The sequence below is a fragment of the Orbicella franksi genome, chromosome 5 (assembly GCF_964199315.1).
Source record: "Orbicella franksi chromosome 5, jaOrbFran1.1, whole genome shotgun sequence".
NCBI lineage: Eukaryota > Metazoa > Cnidaria > Anthozoa > Scleractinia > Merulinidae > Orbicella > Orbicella franksi.
The window spans coordinates 18,148,922-18,161,597 of NC_138149.1; the positions used below are offsets into that span (position 1 = coordinate 18,148,922).

Genomic DNA, 12,676 nt, shown 5'->3' on the forward strand with positions numbered 1-12,676 from the left:
CTCACTATACATGTGTGTCAAACCAAACCAAATTTGTGTTCTTATCATGCGTGACAGTTATAAGCTGTTTTCATTACAGCAAAAGGATTAGTTCTTCAGCAAATTACTGTTTTTAAAGTTGAAAGATACATTACATTGCCTCCAGGTAAAATATAAACAATAGCATAAACCAGAATTTCCCTCTCACATGACTTGAGTATTGTTTGGCTTTTATGTAAATGTTGTGTAACCCAACTACCGCTCTGTTTCTACTTAAGACACCATAATCCAAGCTACATTAACGAATTCTGATCAAGAAAAAAACTTCAGCTAGCTCACGTTTTTGTTATGTACACTATTCTCCATTGCTTTCTGCTATCTCGACTGCTTTCACAACGAACTTCTTCAATGCTTTTCTTCAATTCTAGTTCAATTTCACAAATATTTCAGCCCACAAATATGTTTAGTTCAGCCCTAAGCAAAGCTCGCCAATACATAAATTTATGTCCCCGGTTAATGTCCCCAAAAATGAGGAAGATGCAATGAAATGCTGTAATGCAGGAACTTGTTCTGTACATCTGGCGCTGCCGTGTCCTGTCCTGAACTGGAGAATGTAGGAGGACCGAAGGAATGGTAAACCGAAATAATTGAGGACTGTTGAACTTGTCTGCCGCTTAAAGTTCTGTTTCGCAAAACGATCTACGATATGAGCGTCTGGTACATACTATTGCCAGATTCTTTTGCAGGTGTCTGTCACTACGCACAATGTGGTTGGCTGCGGCATTTATCGGGATAAGTTATACCATCTTGCGAGGTAGTATAACCTAGCATGAATTTCCAGTCATATTGGCGAGATAATCGCTTGTTTTTTCTGGTTAAAACAGCGTGCATTTTAAACTCGCTAAACTCAAGACGAACTGTTTTCACTGCATTTCCGGACTTTTCCAACTTTATCTAGCCAAAACTGTCCTAGTGAAAACACAACCATAATGAAGGTATGAATGTTTGCCAAAGTTGTGGTACAGTGAATGACTACCAAACAGCCTAAGATTTTATTGATTTTTATGAAAACAAATACAAGATTGTGAAGAAATCAATATATGATAGAAAGTATCGTTTGGAAAATATAACAGCTGAAAATAAATTCACTGTATCATATCATGAGAAAACCAAAATACATCAGATTTTCGTAGAAATTGATAAAATACTCCCACAAATTAATGGTAATCGTAAAAGAATGATTAACATTAACTTTATCATCGAAAAAATCTTTGAAATAATGAATAAACCTTGTGATAACATACAAATCACAAAGTCAAAAAATACACTCAAATTTTATGAGCAATATTGGACAAATATACAATTATTAATAGGTGATAAAATAAAATCTCTTATTGAATGAACATCTTGTTGTATTTGTCTTGAAATTTGTCGTATAATGGACACATCAATAATTATGTCATCGAGAACTTTGACATAGTCAAGAAATTGTTTATCATTGAACTCCACTCCTCTCAAAAATGACCGTAAATCTGTCGATATCTTTTTGTATGTTGTGTATGCAAATTTACACATCTCTATTTTTGTTTTGAAATTTTTAGCTGCTGAAAATGTTTTCAAAATAAGACCAGCACCTGATATTGTCCTAAGAACAATAGGATTCAATGTTACACCACCCGCAATTGTCCCTGTTACTACCAATGAAACAGATACAATATTACATGCAAGTTCTACCTTTTTGAAATATTTGTAAGTCATTTTAAAAAGCTGGTATTTTTTATGATAGTATTTGTACAAAGCTTTCAATTCGGATAAATCAGATTCTGTTAAATTTGGATTAATATGATTGAAATTGAATATAGCCTTCGGTGTTGTCATATACATGTATATGGTTTAGATATTATTCAACTGAAATATGTACCTTTTTTCTCATATTCCGACATCTTATTGAATTCTGTACTACCAATGTCATAAGAATTCTAAGAGAAACCGTCGGACTCTTAATACAGAATAGTGGATTTCAAATTTAAAAGTTTTGTTTAGATTGTTGTTGTTATTTATACGATTGAAAACACACACACTAGTTCCATTACAGTATGTTAATTTGAAACTGTTTTGATTTTTACAATCCAAAACATAACTTGTTTGTTGTAGCATTTATTTTCAATATTGATTCTGCTCCTTTCTGACAATGGTCTAAGAATTTGTAACATATGCACATTGTTTCGCAGATAATAAAATAATGTGTATGTCAAATCAGTAATACCACTATTTGTTTTATGCTTGACAATAATGTAGTTATTATTTTCGGTGGTAAAATTAATCACATAGTATATGGTGTAATGAGCATTTGTTTCAAGATTTGATGAAAGTGTAGCATTAAAATCAATCAATCCATTTGTATTACTTAAATCGAATTTTGTTTCTGTGGTTGTTAGAGTTAACATACCAACTAATGATATTGTGGAACCATCATCTTTGTATTGGATTTGTGATGAGTTTAAAAAATCAGCATATTCTTCAAACCAAATCCCACAATACTTTTTTAGTCATGTGGCATTTTGTAATTTAGTGGTTAGTGTATTGATTTTTGTTTGCATTTGTATTTTAGCTGCATTCACATAACTATATAGTTGTTTGAAACTAACAGCATTGTCATCACCAATTCCTTCCAAAACACCTTTTATCTTATTATTTTTTCATATCAATAGTATGTACAAATTCAACTTCTGTATTGAATGTCATTTTATTGTTCTCAAAATAATACAGCACATCAAAGACATCTGAGCTCACATAATTCTGTCGCCCCTCGATTCCATAAACAATCAAATGGCCAACACCCTGAGCAGGGCTGCTTCCAATGCCCTGGCATCTCATGTCAACGTAGATGTATTCGAGAGGAGTTACATCCCCCTTATGCTAGTGAACGATAGATCGGCTGTATTGGGGAAACAGTTTGGTTGATTGTTGACTGATATTCAATGAAGTAGAAACAACTGATACTGTCACCTGATCCATGGTTGGTGGAAAAAATTCAATCACCAAAGTGTACTCACCCCGTGGAAGTAGATACATGTTGAAACTCAGTCGGGATGAATACTCGTTGTTTGACCCCTTTCCCATTCTGAAACTGTAAGCTTTCTTGTTTACGTCATGAGGTGAAGCAGGGAAGTCTTTGATGCCATCAACAATGATGTTACTTTCACCTGTTGACTCGTTGACCTCATCCATGAGGTATCGGAAAACATCTTTTTTACTTGTGGTGCTTCTGATATGTGACTCATTTATCTTTTTGTTGAAACTAGCAGTCAGTGATGCAGTCAAATCTGCTTTGGCTTGGTTTACATACATGACATTGGTGGCTGACAGCACATCTGCTGGATCGGTGGATAATTTGGTTATTTTTTGGTTGTTCATATCAAAATCAGCGACCACTTTATTTGAACCATCAAGTAATAGCATATCATTTTTATCAGCTTTGTTGAAAAGCGATGTATCAACATACTCTTTACTCGCAGCATTGTCTTTGGTAATCGGTGTTCCTAAATTGATGATTTTATGATTATTCATATTGATATCACCTTCCATATTTTCTGAACCGTCTTTTGGTAAAGCATTAGACGCTAATGCACCAGCATCATTTATCTCTCTTTGATTCACCTCTTTCTGTGTGAAAGAAACTAAAGTCAATAACATGTCCGACTTGATCTTTATCATCATCTTCTACAAATGGTTTAAGATTGACTACTTCTTTACCATTCATATCTAAATTTCCAGATAAATCATGATTTAATACATCACTCTTGTCAGCTTTATCCCCAATAGCAATATCTTGCTTACTATTTTCCATATCAACATAAACTTTACTGACCAAGTCATTATCATCACATAACCCATCATAAAATGGTTCTGTATTTTTGATGACGTATCGTCTCAAATCAAAATAATTACCATCTTTGTCTTTCTTCAGAAATTTATCATTCAAATATTCTTCGTTAACAATACTCTTGAGATCTCTGATTCTTGTTTCATAATCATCATCGATTTTATGATCATCGGGAGTGTCTAGATTGTATACTGTCTTATTTCGCATTTCATAATCACCAGAAGCTGTTAAATTAAAACCTGATACCTTGTGGTCCAGCTGGACCTCTTGCACCAGTTTTTTTAATATGACCAATATGATCATTGAAAGTATTTCCATTAAATATACCAATTAGATCATTACGTTAGACAATTCAAGTGAAGTTCCTTTTCACTTTGTCTGCTTATCAACATAACAGAACGAGTATGGTTTACTTGTGGCTTTGATGTATTTGTCTTTGTCAACACCAAGTTCTTGAGCTATCAAATTTCTTTCTCTTGCACTTGGAAAATCATACAAACAATAGTGACTGCAGTTTATTGATTGATTTCGAGCATCCATAATAGCTCTGCGTTAAGTAAACGACTGAACAGTTTTTGTGTCGACTTTGAATGCAATAATCAATCTGTGGTTTCTGATTCTTTTCACAAACAAAATCATCAAATATCACTATTCTCTGCAGGTCTGTATTATTCATTTTACCCACAGGTATAATAATATTGTCATTAGAACAAATAAGAACATCATAACCAACATCTTTGCTTATTTCATTCATACCATCAATGTTTGACACTTGCTTTGATCAAAATTTTTAGCATACAAATGTATCTGATCGTAATATACTAACAGAGATTTAAGAATATGAATCAAAACGTTGCTTTTTCCACTACCACTGTTACCACATATCAACATTCTGAATGTACCCTTTGGCATAAATGGGTATAATTGTTTGAAATCATCATTTGATTTTTCACCTGCATTGTAATTAGGTATTTCCATATATGTAAATACTTTATAAAAAATATGTTGCTATAAGTTTAGATAAGTTTATATAAATATATATAGATAGATATTGAGAGGTATAAAAAACTTATCACATCAGAAAATGAAGCTGGTGATACAACCAAAATCACTCGCAATGCTATAAAAACTGAAAAAATATCAAAACGGGACAAATATAACATCACAGCTGAACGATTAAAACCAACAATTGATGTACAGAAGAGTATTGATGATAAGCAAGACAAAATGATCGAACAACTCCGAAAAAATCAAAGTGAATTGGAAAATCTTGTACTTTTGAATCAATTACCTGAAACAACAAAACAATCCACAACTTTACCTGTTGGATATAAACCCAAAATGCTTGAACCAACAAGTCCAACGATGTCTAATTAAGGGCCTCTTCATATGAGCCCAGTAACCGGGCTGGCTCGGTTACCGGGATGAATTTTGCTATCTGTTCATATGGGAAATTTCAGCCCGGTCGACCGGGATGAAATCCAAGAAACACAATTAAAATGGTGAACCATAAACTTGTATCGTTTGTGGCTGTCGTAGCTTTGTGGACTCTTGTAACTTTACTAATAAAGCTAATTCGCATACTCCTAATGTGGAAATACATACAAGACAAAAATTATGCATTTTGGCTGCTATGTTGTGAAAGGGAAGCTATTTTGTCTAAAGAGTTTCGTCCCGGTTACCCGAGCTGGAGTGTTCATATGGAAAAATTCTCATCCCTGTTACCGAGATCTCGGTCGGAAAAACCAAGATCTTGGTAACTGGGCCAGCCTGGCTTCTCATATGAACACATCAAAATTTTTATGGAGGAAAGCGTGGCGAGGCGAGATCTCAGAGACCGAGCCAGCCCGGTTGACCGGGCTCATATGAAGAGGCCCTTAAATAAGGGTTTTAGTAAAAATGATATACGATTTGTTTCCACATTCAGAAGTAATGAAGGGTGTCATTGATGGACAAATTGATATAGATGAATACAAATCTGATGTGGGAAAAAAGATCAAAACCGTTAATTTGAAACTAAATCAGCTAAAAAATATGAACTAGTGAGACAACCTCAGATAGTGCAGAGTGTAATTTACGGCTTTGATGCAGTAGTCACACAGGTCTTCACCCCTACTGTTCTCTCCCTTGGTAGTCAACTAGGCCTTTTCCCCTTTGCAGAATATGAGCGGACAAAAACTTGATAAGACATAATCCCAGCCATGTGTATGTTTCATGTTTGTGTTTTGCCCAAAAATAACTTACAATTACTGTTTGTCAAGACGGTTTTAAATTTATTGTGGTATTTTACATGTATACTCTGGTGATGAGATTCAAGAGCGTGACAGTGTTTTGTGTGGCGATTGAGTTTTGTACTATCTGTTGGAGAGACAAAGAGGAAGATCTATTTGGCAAACTGTACACAATTCTAAATGTCAGACCAAAGTCAGACATGTCAGACCAAAGTGTTAATCACAGATTCATCATGAATTATTTTTAAAATATGAACTGATCAGATTGCTTGGCTATAAATATCTAATTTATATATATATGAAGGTATATATATAAAGGTTACTGAATGTGTTCCAGGAAGTGAACACTATGCAAAACACTATGCAAAAGCTAAAAATGACAGAATGTTAAAACGCACTTGTACTGAATGTGGAATACAGTAATAGCCCACGTATAAGAACCTGAAGTTTTCAATTTAGCCTAAATAGGTTCTTATATAAATGGCACTTAAAGCAGATTTAGGCTACCAAGGTTCTTAAAATAGGTTCTTATATTTTCATATGAATTTCATCTGAATATACTATATACATGATAAATATCATCTCATGATACAATATAAATCATTTATTTGTACCATAGAGCAATGCCTATAGGCAGTTCAGTGCCGGTACAGTATATGTCCTTAACAAAACATAACAAAGCAACTCATGTTGAGAAGCTGAGGCATTGCTCATTGGGAGCTTACGTTGTTTTGATATTTTACATTTATTTCATTGGGATATATTTTTATATTCTACATTTAATATTTTGTGATTCTCACAGAGTTGGAGATGGTCAGGAAGATTTCTTTGATACTGTAGCAGAGTACAGTACTTGCAAATACTCGGGGAATTATTTGAATGGCAAACACAATAGACATACAACATGGTACTTAAGCTTGAAAGAAAAAAAAAGTTATGTCAAGTTACTTTTAAAGAGATGGTGATCTTAATTCAGCAGTTTCTACCTATACACTTTTACAGCAACCCCACTGATAAGAACCTAACTTAAAATGTTAGCCTTAATAGGTTCTTATGTGGAGGGGGCTTAAAATGAAAATTTTAGCCTAACAGGTTCTTAAAACCCAGGTTCTTATACCTGGGCTATTACTGTAACCAAAACCAAATTTGCCAAACAAACTGGGGGAAATTTATTCGAACCACATGATCTTGGAAGATACTTAGCAGAACAAATGAATTTAACCTAAGTAGCCCGTCTGAAGGGGCCGGCATATTGAGTTCTGCAACAGACACTGGAGCTGAATTATTTATCAGTAAGGGTATACCATGGTTAGCCAAAAAAGGTGTTGAAGCTGGAAGATATTACCCTTCTGAATTTATGAGAGACCTGAAATTACAAATGAAAGCAATAAATTATGGAATAAAGAAAGCAACTCCTATTCTTCAAAAACTAGGATCTGAAGCATTGGATCAATTATCAACCAAAGTACAGTCGAACCTCGATTATCCGGACTCATCGGGACCTCGGTAAATAGTCCGGATAATCGAGAGTCCGGATAATCGAAAGCATGTTTATTAATGAGATAGAAATGTAAACAAAAGGTATACAGCAAAGAAAACATCATTTTAATTGTGAAATCTACACAGCCTGTATGTATTTACAAATAAAAACCTTCTGTTCAGGTATTTACAAAGGTCTAAAATGTTCAAGCATGTTTGTTTGCTTCAAAGACTTGTACATGTATCTTGATCAGGGACTTTCATTTTAATCCTTCACTTGTCTCGATGCTGTCAGTAAATTTTAGGATCTTGTCTTTGTTCTTCCGTATGTCAGAGATCTGCTGCTTGCTGATGCCAAATTCTTGAGCTAAATTTGTTCCTTTCTCTCCTTTATCCAAACGTGAAATAATTATCTGCTTATCTTTAATTGATAGAATGGCTCGCTTTCGCTTCGTAGACATGTCTTTGATTTGAGTTTATGATCGATTGCTTGTGTGTCTACATAACCCACGCGGAAGGAACTAATCAAGCATGAAATTCCCTTGGTAACATTAAACAATTGAGCCAATCAGATATCAGCTCAACATATCAGAATATTTCTTTGTCTCGTCGCACTTGCGAATTTTGAAAAGCGCACAGGATAATACGCTGTTTCAACAGTCCTCTGAAAGGATTGTTGGGCTTTTTGCAACTTTGAGTTTTCAAGATCACAACTAATTAATATTCATAAAAAAATTGGGACCAGAGAAAAAAGTCCAGATAATTGAATACTCCGGATAATCGAGGTCCGGCTAATCGAGGTTTGACTGTAAGACCAAATTACAAACACAAGACTAACAGAATGGATCTTGATGCAGACATGTACAAAGGTGGTAATATTGATTTTTCTAAAATGTATCTCGTGGAAATGTATGTGCCAGGTGCAGTAAATGATCCAACTGACCCTCTTTACAAAGGTGGTAAACTGGATATCCACAAAGCCATTGGCAAACTCCCAAAACCCATGAGGTTGGATGCCTGGAAAATACAAATATATGGGTCCATACAATCCACTGGACAAACAGTTAGCATATGACAAAAACACTGGTGAGGTAACTGAATGGTATGTACAACCATATAACAAAGTGGATGAAATTGCCGCTCATCATGACATTTGTTGCGACATGGGTAAAAACAAAGGTGATTGTGACCGACAAATGGTTCAGTCATTAGACGAAATACGATACAGTGAAATGCCAAAGTGGGGTCAAACAGCATGATTTTTAATTAACAGGAAACAAAAACTTGGTCTGGGAAACGGAAAAAGCCGTCAAGTTGGTAAGAAAAATTAGCGGATGAATTACATAAACCGATAAAACATAACTTCACTCGACGGCGTGTAATTGTAAATCATATTAATGAAATATGGTGTTCTGATTTAGCTGAAATGTAACAGTTCAGTAGATGGAATAAAGGCTACAGATATCTTCTCATGATTTTAGATGTAATATATCGAACACGAAAGACTGTGTTTGACCACATTTCCAAACTCCGAGAAGAGAGTTGAAAATACGACGTGCAGCGGAGTATTTTTGACGAACTTTGAGGTGTTTGGAAATGTGGTCAAACACTGTCTTGAGTGTTTGATATATCTTCTCAATTTAGACTAAAACTAAGGAGAAAACGGAGAATTAAAATCGTAAAAATCTATGCTAATTAAGATCAGATATCCAAACACCATCACCGTCATGATTTCCTTTGTTTAAACTTGATGAATTATTAATGAGTTTGAGAAGTGTTCAGTAAATATGGTTGGATTGTCCCGTTGAAGGATGAAAAAGGTGAAACTGTAACTGAAGCGTTCAAAACCATTTTCAAAGAGGGAAGAAGACCACAACATTTATGGGTTGATAAGGGTAAGGAATTCTATAACAAACATCTGAAAGACCTATTGGATAAAAATTCAACTGAGAATGAAGAAAACTCGTCTGTTTGTGAAAGATGGAACAGATCAATAAAAACCAAGATGTGGAAGCAGTTCACTGTTCAAGGTAATACACGGTATTTAAACACACTAACAGAAATATTAAAACAGTACCACAACACCAAACACAGTTCAATAAAAATGACACCAACAGAAGCCAGTAAAAAGAAGAATGAAGGAACAGTATATTTCAATGAAAGTGAAGAATGATCATCGCAGTTAATTTTCCAATTTAAGCAATTGGAAAGAAGAAGCCTGAAAAAATCAGGGCTTCAACGGGATTCGAACCCGTGACCTCCGCGATACTGGTGCGATGCTCTACCAACTGAGCTATGAAGCCACACATTGGGAGCGAGGTCAATTAATTGAGTTCATATCTTCCCGTGAGGAGTCAAATGATGTGAAGTTTATATGAAATAATTCATATATGAACTGCGGTAGTAGATGAAAGTGAAGAATGATCATCGCAGTTAATTTTCCAATTTAAGATATTGGAAAGAAGAAGCCTGAAAAAATCAGGGCTTCAACGGGATTCGAACCCGTGACCTCCGCGATACCGGTGCGATGCTCTACCAACTGAGCTATGAAGCCACACATTGGGAGCAAGGTCAATTAATTGAGTTCATATCTTCCCGTGAGGAGTCAAATGATGTGAAGTTTATATGACATAATTCATATATGAACTGCGGTAGTAGATGAAAGTGAAGAATGATCATCGCAGTTAATTTTCCAATTTAAGCAATTGGACCGGTATCGCGGAGGTCACGGGTTCGAATCCCGTTGAAGCCCTGATTTTTTCAGGCTTCTTCTTTCCAATTGCTTAAATTGGAAAATTAACTGCGATGATCATTCTTCACTTTCATCTACTACCGCAGTTCATATATGAATTATTTCATATAAACTTCACATCATTTGACTCCTCACGGGAAGATATGAACTCAATTAATTGACCTCGCTCCCAATGTGTGGCTTCATAGCTCAGTTGGTAGAGCATCGCACCGGTATCGCGGAGGTCACGGGTTCGAATCCCGTTGAAGCCCTGATTTTTTCAGGCTTCTTCTTTCCAATTGCTTAAATTGGAAAATTAACTGCGATGATCATTCTTCACTTTCATCTACTACCGCAGTTCATATATGAATTATTTCATATAAATTTCACATCATTTCACTCCTCACGGGAAGATATGAACTCAATTAATTGACCTCGCTCCCAATGTGTGGCTTCATAGCTCAGTTGGTAGAGCATCCACCGGTATCGCGGAGGTCACGGGTTCCAATCCTGTTGAAGCCCTGATTTTTTCAGGCTTCTTCTTTCCAATTGCTTAAATTGGAAAATTAACTGCGATGATCATTCTTCACTTTCATCTACTACCGCAGTTCATATATGAATTATTTCATATAAACTTCACATCATTTCACTCCTCACGGGAAGATATGAACTCAATTAATTGACCTCGCTCCCAATGTGTGGCTTCATAGCTCAGTTGGTAGAGCATCGCACCGGTATCGCGGAGGTCACGGGTTCGAATCCCGTTGAAGCCTTGATTTTTTCAGGCTTCTTCTTTCCAATTGCTTAAATTGGAAAATTAACTGCGATGATCATTCTTCACTTTCATCTACTACCGCAGTTCATATATGAATTATTTCATATAAACTTCACATCAGTATATTTCAATCTTCAGAAACAATCATCATCAAAACCAAAATTCAAAGTAGGTGATAAAGTCAGAATAAGTAAGTACGAGAGAAAAGTATTTGATAAAGGATATACCCCGAACTGGACTGAAGAAGTATTTACAATTGATAAGATCCAATACACGAATCCAATCACTTATCTTCTAAAAGATCTCAATAATGAAGAGATGAAAGGGAGTTTTTATGCACCGGAATTGTTAAAAGCCAAACAGGATGTATTCGGAATTGAAAAAATCATTCGGAAAGATCATAAGAAAAAACAAGCTTTAGTGAAGTGGAGGGGATATAGTGAAGACTTCAACAGTTGGATACCTTTGAAAGATTTGAAAATTATCTAAACTATATATATTAGTACTACGGTATAAATATATACCTGTTTTCACCATTTCTGATAGCCAAAAATATTATTGTTTCTGGCTATTTTCTGGAAATTATCTAACTCTATATTATGGAGCAAGAATATTCTCAATCGTCAGTTTCAGACTGGTTGCAATCAAGTTTGGACTGGTCACAATCGGACCCTGAATTCAGAATCAAGTTCAGGCTAAAATTATATAGTATATATATGACATGAGGTAGACCGAAGAAATATTTAACTGAAGAAAAACAAAAAAAAGCTTACAATCCTTGCAAATCTAAATATTATTTTATTGAATAAAGAGTGGTTTTGTGACGTATGCAAAAATAATCATAACTATACATTGGCTGGTAAACAAACATTTGAAAACAGAAAAACACCATATTAATGCTAATAAATAAACAAATATTGTCTATCATTCCTATGATCTGTAATTTTCGGATCATTTAAACGTATTGATTTTTGAAAACGTATGAAAATATATAGTTATTATATAATATGGAGAAAAAATTAGGAAGTTTCACTGAAGAAGAAAAAATCAGATACACTGATTGGTATTGTAATGTATGTAGTAATGGTCATAATTACAAATTGGCTGGTAAACACAATCATTTGAGATCAAAGAAACATCAAAGAAACGTCAACATAACAAACGATTTTCTGAAATGAAAAAATGAAATCGTTGATGATGACTTTTTGAAACCAAAACCAAAAAATGCACATACATGAAATCATTCACAATTTTTATCATGTAGATATTTGTCTGCATTAGTCATTATATTGTTACAATTGGTACATTTATACTCTTTCTTTTTCCATCAGTGATATTTCTCTTTTTGATATTCACTGAACATTTCCGGTGATGAAGTTTTGTGATTAGTTGGTAACTCTTCTTTATTAACATATTCGAATTTATAATTACAACCATCTTTTTTCGAGATACCTGTTTTACAATTATTGATTTTTTCACACACCATTTTAACAATACCTGCATTTATTTGTAAGTTTTGTTGTGTTGCATACAAACTTCTGTAATAAGTAGCTTCTTTTGTGGTTTAGTTGATAGCCTTCACACATTTTCAATTT

General features: G+C 34.6%; 1 protein-coding gene and 2 non-coding genes across 8 annotated transcripts in view; 1 reads left to right on the plus strand and 2 right to left on the minus strand.

The window, feature by feature from the left end:
- The window catches only part of LOC145487507 (centrosomal protein of 70 kDa-like), a 187,374-nt gene that overhangs the window by 75,652 nt on the left and 99,046 nt on the right, over window positions 1–12,676 (minus strand). The window lies entirely within an intron of this gene.
- Trnat-agu (transfer RNA threonine (anticodon AGU)) lies at window positions 9,806–9,878 on the minus strand. The gene has a single exon. It is a non-coding gene; the product is annotated as a tRNA-Thr (tRNA).
- Window positions 11,007–11,079, plus strand: Trnat-ggu (transfer RNA threonine (anticodon GGU)). The gene has a single exon. It is a non-coding gene; the product is annotated as a tRNA-Thr (tRNA).